The 17,161-nt window shown below is 41.7% G+C and overlaps 1 protein-coding gene across 4 annotated transcripts in view; it reads left to right on the top strand.

Annotated features, from left to right (window-relative positions):
- TENT2 (terminal nucleotidyltransferase 2) overlaps positions 1 to 17,161 on the top strand; it is a 1,237,070-nt gene that overhangs the window by 230,534 nt on the left and 989,375 nt on the right. The window lies entirely within an intron of this gene.

Raw genomic sequence — 17,161 nt, 5'->3', positions numbered from 1 at the left:
AAAAGTTCAGATAGTCCTTTCCATGAATTGTATGAGGAAGCGATTCTTGTAGTTCTTGTTCTTATTGTAATGCTCTCCAAATGGCTAACTTCTGAAGTGGTGTTTCTGAATTCAGCAAAAGAGGGAACAATGTCACTTTTCCAATTTCTCGTTACTTTTCTTGCAATTGTCAATATTCTCCACAAAATTGGATATTTCACCTTTGTAACACAGTCTGGTATTGGAGCATTGAAGAGAATCCAGGATTTGGTCAATATAAATTTGTCCAGGATTTGGTCAATATAAATTTGTCAGGGAGTAGAACAAGAGAATCAAGGATTTGGTCAATATAAATTTGTCAGGGAGTAGAACAAGAGAATCAAGGATTTGGTCAATATAAATTTGTCAGGGAGTAGAACAAGAGAATCAAGGATTTGGTCAATATAAATTTGTCCGGGAGTAGAACAAGAGAATCGAGGATTTGGTCAATATAAATTTGTCAGGGAGTAGAACAAGAGAATCAAGGATTTGGTCAATATAAATTTGTCAGGGAGTAGAACAAGAAAATCAAGGATTTGGTCAATATAAATTTGTCAGGGAGTAGAACAAGAGAATCAATGATTTGGTCAATATAAATTTGTCAGGGAGTAGAACAAGAGAATCAAGGATTTGGTCAATATAAATTTGTCAGGGAGTAGAACAAGAGAATCAAGGATTTGGTCAGTATAAATTTGTCAGGGAGTAGAACAAGAGAATCAAGGATTTGGTCAATATAAATTTGTCAGGGAATAGAACCTCTAAAAAATATATATATTTTTCCCAATTATCTTTTGATTTCAACACATTCAAAAATATGTTCCAAATCAGCTTTCACATCTAATTTACATCTCCAACAAGTGCTTCTAGTTTTAGATAGGATTTCTGTTTTATGTGGTGTTAAAAAATTATCTGTGCATATATTTCCAGGATAAGTTTCCATTTAAGCGAAGGTGTAGTTAGTTTAGATTATTTTAAAATTAATTGCTTATCTTCTTCACTTTGGGATTCTTTATAATCTCAGAATATTTCCAGTGTGATTCTTTAACATATTGGACCTCTATTCTTATTGTTTTATATGTTTTGGATAATACATTGTTGCTTTCTATTTTTTTTTTTGCTGTATGTAGATCATTAAAACATCAATAAACTTTGGGGTAGATTTTTTTTAACTGTTACTTGCATGAGCTCTGTTCTTGCTTTGGCAGATTGTGCACAGTTTTGGACATGTAACCATAATTCTTTCTCCAGGTTGAATTTGTCTAGTATATATGGAGAGGATAAAGCATTCTCTTTGCATTAATTGAGACCAGTATATTAAGTTGTTTTCTTTAAAGCTTTTCATAACCAACTTGTTGGAAGATGTATTATTTTGTGTATAAGCTGTTGGGAAAATGAGAAATAACCATGCTTTATATCATGGAGTTTTGAATAAAAATGTTCAGTGTTTTTCTTATGTTAAGTATGTCTGAATTAATTTTGGGGGTAGAATTATTTATAAATTTTTCTTTTAATAACCAATGCATGGAATTATGAGAGGTATAGATTTATTAGGCTGTGTCAAAAAGTAGATTGAATTTTAAAAAATGTCCAAAAATGGATTTCCATTTAGCAGTATAGTAGTAATTTGACCATAAAATTATTGTTTTGGTGACAGAAGAAATGGAGTGTAATTTAAGATTTGGTAAGCTAATACCCCCATTTGACCAGTCTCTGACATGGTTATTTAGTGCTATTCTTGGTTTATTGGGAAACTATAGAAATATTAGGATTATAAATTTATTTGTAATGGTTTTGGGTGGAAGTAAAGAGATTGTACTACAAATAAAATTTTAGGAGGAATAATCATTTTTATAATAGTATTTTATTCCAGTTACTTATAAGGATTTCGATATTTGCTAGACTAGACTCATAATTGACATCTGTTATCTCTTTGTTTTCTGCAATAACTATTCCTAAATACTTTAACTGCCTTTATTTTACTATATATTTCTTAAATTCTTCATGTATATCATTATCATAATTTATAGACAAGATTTTGGTTTTATTTTCATTGAAAATGAGTCCCGATTTTCTTTGAAAGTCTTCAGTTAGAGTAAAGAGAGTTGTGAGAGATTTACTATAATTTTTTAAATTCAAAAGAATATCAGCAAATAACTGAATTTTGACTGTTAGATCTTTATTCCTTGACACCCCTTTAATATCAGTGTGTGATCTTATAAGGTTAGCGAGTGGCTCAATAACTAACGTGAAGAATAATGACAAGAGAGGGCATCTTTGTTTAGTGCCTTTTGTTATTTTTATTGGTTCTGATGTAAATGGACCTATTTCAACATATGCTTGTGAATTTACATATAAAAGGTTAATAACTGTCTTTGGGCTTTTCCCGGTTAGGGATCACCACAGCGGAACTCCGGTCCACTAATGATTGGCAGTGAATATTTACGGTGTCTTGTTGCCAGCCCAGCACCCAGCCTTCAAGGAAGGCACACCCACTCATGCATGCACCTACCTGCATGTCTTTTAAAGTGAATTTGACCATGGGGAGGACATGCAGACTCCGCACAGAAGGCACTCCAGCCGAGAATTGAACTGGAGAGCCTCTTGTATGAGAAAAGTTGCTTTCTTCTAGTACTAATGAGAGAGATTTCCAATTTACAGAATCAAAGGCACAATTAATATATTTTGCTTTATTGGCCAGATCAATTAATGAAATTATTATTTTTATATTATTGTATACATTTCTATTCAGTATAAAACCTGTTTCATAATCGATTAAAGAAGGAAGAAACTGTTTTAGTCTGTCTCTATGTATAGTCATAAATAATTTATAATCAACATTCAGCAAAGAAATTGGTCTATAAGACTAGCATTTTATTGAGTCTGTCTGTCTTTAATATTGTAGGGAGTAACCCCAAGATGGAGAACTGTTTCTAAATTCTTGACCATATTAAACAAGATACATTTATTGAAATCGTGTTAATGTCAGTTTCTCATACTTTCCGTATTTGCTCTTTACCATTAATTCCAGTAATCCTTCATAATATTCACTTTACCTTTTTGCATCATTTCCACTATTTTTCTTGGTGTTTGTTTGTTTGTGTCTTTTGGCTTTTCCCGGTTAGGGGTCGCCACAGCGGAACTTTGGTCCACTAATGATTGGCAGTTGATTTTTATGTACCGGCTTGCCAGGCCTGACGCACAACCTTCAACGAAGGTACGCCCATTCACGCATGTCTCCACGCAGAAGACACTCTAGCTGAGAATTGAACCAGACAGCGTGTATTAAGTCAATATATTCTACAGGATTTGCCACTGCCTGCCCTCTCTTTTGTTGTTTATTTCCCCATACTTCTTGGGACGCAAGACATTCCCATCAATCCTTAAGACATGTCTGTAAGGGTAAGCTGTATGAAAATAAATGTAATTTTGTTTCCAACAATTAATTTACTCAGATATACTTCCTTAAAGATGTAGGCTTTCCCCAAGTTTGTGTCATATTTTAATTCTGTCAGTATCATTTTGATTTAACTTGTATCATACTAACATGTATATTACCAAGGTTTACTTTTAATACTTCCAGCACTTTTCTGACAAACTGTGCGTCCCTTTTCTTAGTGACTACCTCCTGAAATTTGCAAATTGGCTTGTGTTTATCTGAGTCCACTGGAAAACAGCTTGCATTTCAGAATTTCCAAAACCTTATTTCCCTTCACTCAAATGATACCACACCTGCATGTGTGACCATCAGTTGGTAATGCTCACCTTTTTTTTGTAACCCCTCTCCCATACTGCAGTCCTCTTCATCCTTGTTACCACTCCATTCATCACCAAATTAAAAAAGTGGCTTAATGCACAACTTCCTTCTTATTTGCTATTGATTAACATTGTATTTTCATAAACCGACTTCTCCTAAATTCTTTCCTAGATTCATAAAAAATCCAGTAGGTATAAAGTACAGTTGTGTAAAATCTTACCATAATGGTAGATGTCCTTGCCTTCACTGTTTCAGTATGGGTTTCCCTGCTGTGGAACCCTGGACATCTGGCCAGTCTACCAAAGACTACTTGCTGCTCATAAAAGCTACTCCAAACATCACCCAAATGCTCCTTGTGCAGAGTAGGGCATAAAGGCGACAGTCAGGCTTACCATACTCAGAACTGAATGCTGCAGTAGGAACACAGCCCAAGAAACCCAAGAGGTAACCTGTACATTCAGGAAGACAATAGACTACGGGGATGGAGGGAGGGAGGGAATACTCCAGCAGTGAAGGCAAGGACATCTACCGTTGTGATGCAATTTTTATAAAACTGTACTATGTCCTTGCATTCACTGCTGCAGTGTTCTTAACAGATGGGAGAGTGTCAAATCTCAAGAGGAAACTTGAGAGGGAGGGAAGGCACAGAAGAGCCCCCTAAAAAGCAACTAAGAACGACAGTGGCAAAACCAGCCCAAGCTCTAAGAGATACCATCCAACTTGTGCTTGGTAAAGGTATGCTCAGAAATCCAGGTAGCTGCCTCAAGAATAGAATTAGTGTCTAAGCCCTTGAAAAAAGCACCGAACAAGCCACAGCTGTAGTAGAATGAGCCTTAACTGAAGAAGAAAGGCTCTTACCATGAAAAGTGTAACAAAAGGAAATAGCCTTAGAAATCCAAGAAAAAATAGTTTGCTTGGATCCAGCAAGTCCCAAAGATCTAGGATGAAAAGAAATAACTGATCGATTTTCTAATAGCCTTAGTTCTCTTCAAATAAACCCCGAGTTGCCTACGCATGTCCAAAGTATGCAGCACCTGCTCACTGTCAGATCGTGGACAGGGGAAAAAAAGTAGGCAGATTATTAGATTGATTCAGTGATAGCTCATTAACCACTTTAGGCATAAACGAAGAGTTGGTGTGCAAAGACACCCTGTCCTCATGAAAAAACAAAAAAGGAGAAGCCATAAGGGCCTGCAACTCGAGACACCCGTCTGGCAGAAGTAAGAGCTAACAAGAGAACAATCTTCCAGGAACAGTGTAGCAAGGAAACTGAAGCAACAGGCTCAAAAGAAGTTCGAGTCAACTTCTCCAAAACAAAATTTAAGATCCCAGAGAGGAGGAACAGGCTTCCTAGGAGGTCTAATATTAAGGATGCCTTTAAGAAATTGTTTAACCTCGAATCTAGAAGCTGAAGGAGGAGAAAAAGGCAGGCGAGCAGAGATAGCCGATAAGTTGGCCTTAATAGAAGAATAGGCCAAGCTAGCATTGAGCAACTCTCACAAATAAGAGAGAACCAAAGGAACATCCACAGTAAGTGGGTCCAGGTTACAAGAGAGGCACCAAATAGAAAGCCTTTTCCATTTAGATAAGTAAGATTTCCTAGTAAATAGCTTTCCTGGCTTCCCGCAGGACTTGTAGCACATCCTCAGAAAAAAGGTGCCTGCGAAGAATCAAAGCTCATCACCCACAATGTCAGTTGATGTGCATACAGGTGGGGTTGAATGAAGGATCCTTTGTCTTGTGTAATTAAATCCACCCTGTGAGGTAACTTGTGATGATTGCCTCTGGCTAGATGCAGAAGTAGAGGGAACCAGTGCTGTCCTGGCCTAAAGAGAGTCACCAACAAGATTTTGGGAGCATCAGCTTTAATCTTGAACAGGACTTTCGGAATGAGAGGAAGGGGAGTGAATGCATAAAGAAACGTTACCTTCCAAGAAAATGAGAGGGCATCCACCTTCCACACCAGAGGACCTGGGACTGTGGCACAAAACAGAGGAAGTTGTCTGTTCAGAGGGGAGACAAAAAGATCCACTTGAGGGAGTACTCCACTGGTGGGTAATGTCCAGAAACACACACCTGTGAAGCATCCATTTGTGGGACTGAGTTAAGGACCTGCTCGCTTTGTTTGCCATCGTTTACTATCAAAAGCTTGAAATGCACGTTGTCGTTTGTTCAGTACGACAAACTAAAACATCAAAAATGAAAATGTTTTTCCATCAACATGTTTAATATCCTTTCTCCGACATCGTATTTGACGTTATTCAGAAGGTGACAGACAACCCAGGATATGCAGTTGAACTTGCTGTGAGAAGTTCACTTTTACAGCACAAATTTTTACTGTTTTGCAGGGGGCAAGTCCCCCTGGGAGCTGTGCCCCCCACATCCCCTGCAAATTATATATACCAACTCCAAGATCGCACTACAGTGAGGAAAAGGGTAAATTCACTGTACTGCGATCTCCAGTCACAGTGCTGAACTCATATATGCTCTCATTAATTCAAGTAGAAATTACTGGACATACAACTAACTTGTCCTGCTACTACAATTTGCAGCTAAAATGTATATTGTTTTCTCTATATACTTCTAATATGTTATGTTTTTGTACCTGGGCTCTGTATTTGTTAAATGACTGTATATGTGTTTGCTTGCCTTTGTATATTTACAAACTCTGGAGCTTTTCTTCCCGGGCCTCTGCTGAAAATGGACATTTATATAGTCTGATTCTCCCGGTCAACAAATGTAAAATAAAATAAATAAATTAATTAATAATAAATCACGCATTCGTTATTATGGTTTGTAATTTTCTGGTTTGGCACTGTGCATCTTTGAAACTGTATTTTCCATCAACTGCATTTCAAGCTTTTGTTAGTAAACCATCTGCCACAGTGTTCTTAACTGGAAGGGATATAAACTGATTGAAGAGACACTTGATGCTTGACAGCAAGATTCCATACCAGAAATGCCAAATGGCAAAGAAGTTAAGGTCTCGTTTCTCCCTGTTTGTTGATATAGCATATCCCTGTGGTATTGTCTGTGAACACCTTGAGAGGCCCTGGTGAGAAGAAGATGAAAGGCCTGAAGAGCCAACAGAAGAGCTCACATCTCTTTGACATTGATGTGCTCTTTCTGTTGATGAGGTGACCACACCCCCTGTACTTTTAGGGAGCCAAATGTTGCCCCCATCCCATGTTTGAAATATCTGTGAAAATTCCTGAGAGGGAAGAGGGGGATTAAAAGGGATCCCTGGATCCAGAGACAACTGCTGAATCCACCAGTGAAGTTCCTGTTTGAGACCAGGAAGAAGAGGAACTACAAAGTCTAGAGGATGTGCATGTTGAAGCCACTCTGACTTCAGAAACCACTGAAACTTTCTCATGACGTTTGGCCAGAGGGAGCATCGGAATGGTTAATGCCATGAAACCCAGAGCTATTGGAAACTCTGTGGCAGTAATGGAAGCCAAGGGAAGAAGAGTTTGAAAGAAAGAAATGAGAGTTAAGGCCTTTTGAGGGAGCAGGGATGCAAGCATTTGGCACCATCTGAATCTTGCAACCCAGAAATACATTATCCTGAGAAGGTATTAGAGAAAACTTTTTTGAAATTTATAGTGAACCCCAGGATCTGAAGAAGGGAAATGGCAAAATTAAGATTTTGTAAAAAGGTCTGTGGAGAGAACGTTTAAATCAACCGGTCCTCTAAGGAAATATTTGGATCCCTCGAAGCCTGCAAAAAGCAATCACAGGACCAAGGCATTTGGTGAGCACCTGTGGGGCAGTATAAAGGTCAAAGGGCAAAGCGGAGAATTGAAAATGCCAGGAAGCAACAGCGAAATGCAAAATCTTCCTGAAAAGAGGATGGATCGGAATATGGAGATAAGCATCCTTGAGATCCATAGATGCCATATAGGCCTGAGGGAGCAAGAGAGGAAACTTAATCTGAAGGGAAACATCTGAAGGGAAGGCATTTTTAGAAAAGTGTGTTTAGAAGTGAGAAGTGTAGAATAGGTCTGCAAGTGCTATCTTTTCTGGGCACTAGAAATGGTATGGAGTAGAACCCTTTCCCTCTTTGGGACACAGGCACCTCTTGAATAGTACCCTGAGTCGAGATATTTTGAAGAACCTCTGGGGAAAAAGGGAAGTAGTTCCCGAGGAGGCTGAGGAATGCCCATAAAAGAAGGATGGTATTTCTACACCATTGAAGTACCCCTGACGAATAATCGGCAGGACCCAAGAGTTCTGAGTGATCTGAAGACAGAGACAAAGGTGACCAGAAAGAGGAATGTGGCTGGGAAGAGACATTCATACACAACCTGGTTTGTCTGGAAAGGAAAGCTTCAATGGCCCTGAGAACTGAGTAGCCTTAGCAGGAGAAGCCCATTTGCCACTCTTCCTATCTTTAGTAGAAGGGGGAGATTGCCTATGGACAAAGACAGGCTTAGCGGGGTAATTTCTCTGAAATTTAGGAACAGGAGAAACAAACGCATGTTTAAGCTCCTGTAAGGCCTTACCATTATTCTGAATGGGCTTAAATAAACCAGCAGTAGCTTCCCCAAGCAAAAGCTTATAATCCAGAGGAGCATCCATCAACTTAGCTTTAATATCATCAGGTAGAGGTTGAAGCCTAAGCCAAGAATACCTCCTCATCACTGAACCAAAAACAGCAGCCCTAGAAGAGGCATCTACGGCATCATAACTGCATTTAATAGAATGATGAATGACTTGAGAAGATGTCCGTAGTAAAGAAAGTACAGGAGTTTTATCTTGCGAGTCTGGAAATCAGAAATAAGTTGACAGGCCTGAGAAGGAAGAGCCAACACATACCAAGATATATGGGTTTGATAATTAATAGCACTAAAAGCTAGGGTCGCAGAAACATAAACCTTCTTACCCAACCTTTCCATAGTTCTGCTATCCTTGTCAGAAAGCAATAACTTGGGCGAAGGAAGCAATTGAGACTGCTTATCAGAGGCTACAGACACAACAGAGGGTTCAGCAGCAGGACATTTGTATAGGAAAGAACAATCCTGAGGCACTCTATAAAACCTGTCAGCCTTATTGGGAGCACAGGGCAGAGAATCAGGTGCATGAGAGGCATTGGAAAAAGCATCCATCAAAGAAGCAAAAACAGGAGGAATGGCCACAGGTTTAGGAGATTCTAACTGCAGCAACTCATAAGTACCTGTTATGGATATCCGAGACCTGAGCACAATCCCACTTTAGGATGATGGATTTTTTTTTTTTTTTTTTAAGAGCGTGTCCACCCCCCCCCACACACACACACACACACACACACACACACACACACACACACACACACACACACACACACACACACACACACACACACACACACACACACACACACACCAGAGGAAATTTCCTCTAAAGGAACATCTGGACTAATAGATGTTCTTGTTTCACTGTTGCAGTCATTACATTTGGGTAATCTGCTGGCAGGTTGCCCGCAGTCAGCCTGAATTCCAAAGTCTTGGGTCCAGCGTCGGTTGCTGTCTCCTCTTCCATGACGTCAGGTCGTCAGGGGTATAAAACATGCAGCCGATGCCATTTTCTTTAGTCTTTCTTGTCGCGCAGTGCCCGAAACAGAAGCATTTCGCAAGTGCTGGTCGGCCGACTCCTGAAATATTCGAGTTTGAGGTTCAGAACCAAAGTCTTCACTAAAGCTAAGTAGCCCGTTGGGGAAACTTTTTTTCTTGCTCCATACCGATGTCAGAAAAAGTTAAAAATTGTATTACTTGTGGGAAGCAAATGCCTCGTAAGGATTTCCATTTATACTGTATTCCTTGCCTAGGCCCTGATCACAATGTGCCTGGCTGTCGGTTTTGTGCTAGATCTAACCAACACACTATTAAGCGTCGGTATATTTTTGCCTCAAAGTATTTTGGAAACTGATTTAACTACCCAGAAATGTCGTCTGATAGCAATCCGACTACCGGAGTACATAAAAAAACGCAAAGAAAAGGACAGAGAAAGGCAGTCGAGATTCAAAATCGACGACGAAGCTTTTCCTAAGCCAGTCGCCGGTTCGCCGGTACACAGTGAGGTGCTTTCGCAGCCCCTGATACCCGCTACCTTCGAGTCGCATGCCTCTATCGACATCCATGTGGAGTCCGGCATGCCGCAAGATACTCAAGGTATTGGACCGACGGATGCATCTCCCTCGGATGGGTATGGAGCCGCTGATCAGGCACCGGCTTCTGAGGGTGTATTCAGACCTCAGCATTTGTATTTCAAACCGACGACAGCTGCAAAACCAAAGACAAAAGCAACTTCTAAAAGTAAAAAAACGACGCATGAGCCACGTGCACAGGCCTCTATGCCTAAAAAATAGATGATCAAAATGGCTGAAGACCTTATTACCTTGATCAGGGGTACCCATCCCCCTCCAGATAAGAGGCCTAGACAAGACGCTGATTATGAATCTTCAGATCAGGTTTCTTTTTCTTCTGATTCCTCTTCTGATCAGGAATTATCTATACCTCCCTATGAGGATTCTGATGCAGAGGAGTCTATACCATCTGCTTCTTCTCCTGACAATTATTAATTTGGGGAAACCTTGCATACTTTTAGGGAGCATTTTCACTGGGAGAGTCAAGATTTATCAGAATCAAAAAAGAGGCTCAGGGATTTCCTACTTCTTCCCCAGCACAGGTCTTTAGCCATTCCCCCTGTTTTAGACATTGTGAATGATGTGTTTTCGGAGTCCAGCTTGACTCCTTACCTCCGGCTCCCAGTAAGCCTGACGGATATTACAGGGTCCCTGACTCACATACATTTTTATTTAGAAACCCTGCTGCTGATCTTGAAACTATTTCACAGGGTCCAAAGCGGGTCAAGGCCTCAACAGCAAAAAATCCTACCCCCTCTGACAGAGATTCAAGGGCACTGGACAGATGGGGAAAAAAGGTTTATACATCTGCAACCTTGGCAATCAGAGCCTTAAACTGTCAATTTCATATGCTTAAGTATCAACAACATGCTATGGGATTGCTGAAACAGAAAATGATGTTGATTTCTGAATGTGCAGAAAATAAAGAATTGCAGGAATTATTGCATGCAGCTGAACAGGTTGGAAAGCATACTTTGCAATGTGGTTTTGACTCCTTAGAGGCCTCCTGTAGGACCGCAGTTACTGGATCTGTGATTAGGAGGCATGCCTGGCTAAAGGAACAAAATTTGCCTGATCATGTTAAAGCTAAATTGCTAGATGCACCTTTACAGCATGATTCTCTGTTTGGTATTAAGGCAGAAGAGGTTTTAAAGAAAGTGGAAGACCAAGCTAAGTCTATGCAAACTGTTGGACTTCTTACAAGTGCAGCCACCAAGATTCACTAGACACTGGCCTACAAAGAATTGGTCCTTTCCTGTGTCAGACAGAGCTCAAGGGGCAAATCCAGATGCCCTAACGGTTCCAGATACCAGGCGCAAGATTCATACAGGTCAAAGCAATGGGGGCGCTTCTACCTCCAAATCTGGAGGAGATAAAGCGCAAACCTACAGAAAACAGTCTCAATTACTTCCCTCTGCCTACACCAAGCACTTATCTTTTGGCAGCACCCTTAGGGGGAACATTAGCACTTTTTCCACAAAATTGGCCCAGGACAAGTGGGTACTAAACATAGTATCACAGGGATACAGATTCCATTTCCACACTCTGCCAATGGCAAACGGTTGGCCAGATCTGCCCAAAAATCAGTGGGCAGAGGCACAGAAACAGGTTACGTCCCTCATGGATATGGGGGCCATTCAGTCAGTACCAGAACAGGAAAAAGGACAAGGTTTTTACTCAAGACTGATGTCCTTCAAGGATGCATCTGCAGTCATCACATATGGGTTGTCCTGCCTCAGGCAGCCCTTCGGTCGGCCGGATTCCAAAGTCTGGGTCTGGCGTCGGCTGATGTCGCCCCTTCCCCGACGTCACAACGCCTGGGGTATAAAAGCATCAGCCGACGCCATGTTCCTCAGTCTTTCTTGCCGCGTGGTGCCCGAAGCAGAAGCAGTTCGCAAGTGCCGGTCGGCCAGCTCCTGTAATTTCGCTATCCGAAGACTTCAAAAGCTAAGTACCCCGTTCGGGACTCTTTCTTGCCTCAGCCGATGTCAGAAAAAGTTAATAATTGTTTAACTTGTGGGAAACAAATACCTCATAAGGATTTCCACTCTTATTGTCTTCCTTGCTTAGGCCCAGACCATGACGTCTCGGCCTGCTCTGCCTGCGCTTGTTTCAACCGACGCACTCTTAGACGTCGGTCGGAGTTCGCAGAAGAGTTTTTTGGGGATAGTTTTGCTTACAAAATGCCATCGGAAACCCTGACATCGCATTTAATTAAGAAACGGAAGGACAAGGACCGACACATGCGGCCCGCGGTTTCGGCTGAAACCGCGGCTAGGCCTACCGCGAGTGTCTCGGTCTCGGCTGATACCGAGTCCTTGGAACTTCCGAACCCTGAATTAATACAACCGACAGCCTCGGTCCCGGAGGCTCCTACCGAGTCGGTTACAGAATTGCCTTCCGAAACTGGTGTATTGGAATCTTCTGACACCATACCTTTAGATAAAGCTACACCAGCACGTGGTGCAGCCAGGCCTCCTGCATCCATGTCTATTAAGGCCTTCACCAGGGCTAAAGCTGCAAAACGCACTAAAACCATGCCTCCCAGAGTTATTTCTCAGGGACCTTCTTCTACTTCACAGATTTTAACTTTAGCAGAGGACCTGATCTCCTTAATTAGGGGCTCACAGCCTCATCCGGACAGGGGCTCCCAACCCCCTCTAGACAAAAGGCCCAGGATGGATCCCCCTGATCCCCTTTCCTCAGAGGAGGCCTCTGTTGGCTCTGATCACTCAGACTACCAGGAGGAGGCTTACTCGGCCAACGAGGATTCGGATGCAGAGGAATCTATTCCCTCACTGTTCTTGGTACCCAGAAAGGACAAGGCCTGACTGCCAATACCGAATTTATCAATTTTGAACACATACCTGGACATTCCAAAATTCAAAATGCTGACTTTGCAGCAGCTTCTGTCCATGCTGGGTAAGAATGCTTGGCTGGTGACATTAGACCTAAAAGAGGCATACCTGCATGTCCCAATAAGACAATCGTGCAGAAGATACCTCAGATTCAAGGCTGGCTTGATGCATTAACAATTCTCTGCACTGCCCTTTGGCTTGTCTACTGCGCCCCAGGGTCTTCACAAAGTGCCTGGCACCAGTAATTGCATTTTGCAGACAAAAAAATTATACAAATATACCCTTACTTAGACGACTGTCTCATTCATGCAGAGAGCAAGGACATTCTTCTTCAACACCTGGCGTTTGTGAAAAGGCTTCTAACATGCCTAGGGTACACAATTAACGAAAAGAAATCAAAACTGGTACCCACTCAAAAGATAACATTCCTGGGTGCAAGCTTGAATACAACTGCCCAGATGGCTTACCTCACGCCAGACAAGCAAAGGCAACTGACTACTTATTTCAAACTGATGGCGACAAAAACCCAGTTATCTGCAAGACAAATTCTGCAGGCTTTGGGCTTCATGGCATCCTGCATCCTACTGATTCCATATGCGAGACTGCATATGAGGAAACTTCAGTGGTACCTAAAAAGTTTATGGAGTCAACATTCTCAGAGTCTGGAAACAATGATTCCTTTCATACCCTGCCTTCAACAGGAGTTTCTATGGTGGGCAAAGGCATGTCACCAAAACATGGGACAGGCCTTCACTCTATCCCCTGCCAGCCAAACCTTAACAGACGCATCAGATTATGCCTGGGGGACCCACATGGCAGGAAGATGCATTCAGGGCATATGGACCCCAAAACAAATGCATCTACATATCAACCAGAAAGAGATGCTAGCTCTTCAAAATGCCCTAACAGCCTTCAAGGACATACTTCATCCAGGACAACTACTGATAAAGACAGACAACACCACGGTCATGTGGTACATAAACAAGCAAGGGGGCACTCGCTCGGTACCCCCTTTGCAGATTAGCCATGGCACTCTGGGACACAACTTTGACCTACCAAATACATCTCCAAGCTCAATTCCTGCCAGAAAAGCAAAATACTCTGGCAGACGATTTAAGCAGAAACTTTATGGACCCTCACAAGTGGAAACTAAATCCACAAGTCTTCAGCATGATAATAGAGAAATGGGGGAGCTCAGACATAGATCTGTTTGCCTCTCCTCAAAATTATCAATTGAAAAGATCCTGCACAAGGACTCATCACAGACAAGCATGGAAAGTGGACGCCCTATCCTTCAGTTGGAAAAACCTATCAGTTTACGCTTTTCCTCCTCTGCCTCTTCTTCCCAAGGTCCTCCTAAAAGTCAGACAAGAGAAACCAAAGATGATACTAATTGCCCTGGACTGGCCCCGCCAATACTGGTACCCAGTCCTAAGGAACTTGTCTCAATACCCAGATTGGACCTTACCACAAAGTCCACAACTACTGTCCCAGCAAAACAATCTGAACTTGCACAATTGACTCCAGACACTGAACCTGTCAGCATGGCTGATCATGTAGTTATACAAACAACTCCTCTCAGTAAAGCTGTGATGGATGTCATTTTGGAAGCCAGAAGGCCTAGTACTAGAAAATCTTATGCTGATAAATGGAAGAGATTATGTGCTTGGAATCAAGCACAAGGAACTGATACAGCAGAACCAAATATTCCTCCGATATTACAATAAACTGAGATGCTTGACAAAGGCCTATTTTTTCTTTTCAATTAAAATCCATGCCTTTGCCAATACAGAGCCACCAATCTTTTCTCATCCTTTACTAAAGTAGTATCTTAGAGGAGCCAGAAGTTTAAGGCCTCCAAGAAGATCACCATTACCTGCATGGGACCTCAATTATGTATTGGAAAAGCTCACCCTGCCTCCATTTGAACCAGCTGCTACCGCTGATATAAAGTTCTTATGGCAAACAGCTCTGCTAATAGCAATTACTTCAGCAAGAAGAGTTTCAGAGCTACAGGCCCTCATGGCTGTAGAGCCGTTTACTATATTTTGCCCAGACAGGGTGTCTCTGAGAACAAATCTGCCTAAGGTGGTTTCCAGTGTGACTCTTAACCAAACAGTTCATCTGCCAACCTTTTATCCAAATCCACAGAATAAGGGGGAGAGAATTCTGCATTCCTTATACGTACACAGACAGCTAAGATTCTACTTGAGAGTAGGACTAAATCTCCAAGAAAAACTGAGCAATTACTAGTGACATATGCTGCAAGATTAGAAGGAAAGGCCATTTCAAAGTGGATAAGCCACTGCATCCATTTCTGCTAATTACACCATGGTAAACCTGTGCCCAAGGGCATTAGGTCTCATTCCACCAGAGCTGCAGCTACTTCAGCAGTCTTTCTCAGAGGAGTACCAACCAAATACATTCTAGAGGCTGCTACTTGGAGTTCTGTTCACACCTTCACAAAGCATTATCATTTGCCTCTCTGCTCTAAGTCCAGGGCAGGCTTTGCCACTGCAGTTCTGCAGGGACTTATAGCCGCACATAATGCTGTTTAGCTCCAGCCTCCCAACCATAGCCTTTGGATTCTACCCAAATGTAATGACTGCAACAGTGAAACACGAAGAACATAGTACAGTTGTGTACACTTACCATAAATGTAGATGTTCGAGTGTATTCACTGTTGCAGTCCAGGTTACCCACCCGCCATCCCCCAGTCATTCTGGAGTTTCTTTCCTTCTCTATCTTCTACAACCTACGTGGTATATTTGCTTGTAGATGAAGGTAAAGTTTATATTGATGCATGTATGTATATATTTTTTTATATATTTTTGCTACCTGTTTGGGGGCACTTGACATCTGGGGCAAGAAAAACTAAAGAAAATGGCGTCTGCTGCATGTTTTATACCCCTGATGACCTGACGTCATGGAAGAGGAGACAGCAACCGAAGCAGGACCCAAGACTTTGGAATTCAGGCCGACTGAGGGCAACCTGCTAACAGATTACCCAAATGTAATGACTGCAACAGTGAATACACTCGAACATCTATGTTTATGGTAAGTGTACACAACTGTACTATTCCTCCTTCTCTGACCCATATTCTGAAGGAGAAGGAATTTGAGTAGCGTAAGTCGGGGGTTCATTATCCGAATCATACTCATCCTCGGAAGAATCCTGTTTTCTAGGCCTTTTAAGGGGAGTAGAGGATCAAGGAGGAGCAGGAACCGAAACCCCTTGAGGAGGCTTTAAGAGCATTATAGCGGTAAATAGGCCCTGAATTAAGGCCAGCCACTCACTTTGTGGATCCCTAGGAGCAGAAGAAATGTGTTTAATTTTTTGTTCCCTTTTTTTAAGGGAACATCGCCTCCAAAAACTGAGAAGGCTCAGACCCAGGACAGCTGTCGAGAACTGTAGTAGGAACTTTTTCCTCAACCAAAAACTGAGGAGGTCCCCTAGGTCCCTTGTCAAAAAATCAGTCGTGGTTCCTCCTGAACGTCCGACATAGATGCCTACAAATCTTGTTTGGAAGTGCTGCCAGCCGGACCCTCATCTGCCTCAGTCTTGGTTGTGGCAGAGAAGTCTGACAGCACAGCCTGGCAAGCCTCTTGGTTTGTAATTATCTTGGGTGAAGCACCTGGCAGAGGCTGGACAGTAGAAGATTCTGGTCATACCTTTTTCATCTTCTTCCCTAACAGCTGACCCTTAGGGCAGGCGATTCCTTCCCATTGTGTCTTTAGCAAGAAGCTTAAGATGCTTGTTTTCAAGATACAAGGAAAGGGAAGAAAGCCTACTGCAAAGGGTTTTTGGTATGAACACTTAACAAGTAGAACAAGACATATGGTCATGAGGTGCTCATAGACTAAATAAACTCATTGTGGCGGTCTTTATGGGGAATCTGTCTCACACACTGACATTTACTCTTCCTGGATGACATTAACCCCAAGGAGCACAAAGAAAAAAAAAAGTTATAAAAAAACAAAATCCCCAACAGGGCGCTTGTGTGCAACTGCAATAGAAGTCTGCAAACAGGCGTAGGTAGTCACTGGAGAACGGCAATGCGTTAAACTGCCAGAAAGGATGGAGGTAACCAGACCGATAAAAAGATATGCTCAGAGTGTCAGCAAAGTAGTTCTGACTATGGTGGGCTTAAATTTTACCTTTATACCTTACACTATGCAAGGAACGTTTGGTTGACGTTCGTACCTTTTAAAAACAAGTAGTCTTTGGTAGTCCAACATTATGAAAAGCTTTTCTTGCATTTCCCACTGTCATTTTTCCTGTACTATCTCATTGTTAAAAAGTAATGACTATAATTGCTTCTCATTGTTGGGTCTTTAAATCTGCTTTCTTAGAATTTCTTTCAGTAACTTCCATATTTTAATGTTTGTATTAGCACCTTTTTCTTT

This window comes from Protopterus annectens, chromosome 2.part2 (assembly GCF_019279795.1).
Source record: "Protopterus annectens isolate FY-2018-M chromosome 2.part2, PAN1.0, whole genome shotgun sequence".
In the NCBI taxonomy this organism is placed as follows: Eukaryota; Metazoa; Chordata; order Ceratodontiformes; family Protopteridae; genus Protopterus; species Protopterus annectens.
Note: the sequence above shows the minus strand (reverse complement) of the source record. Positions and strands in the feature narration are given on the sequence as shown.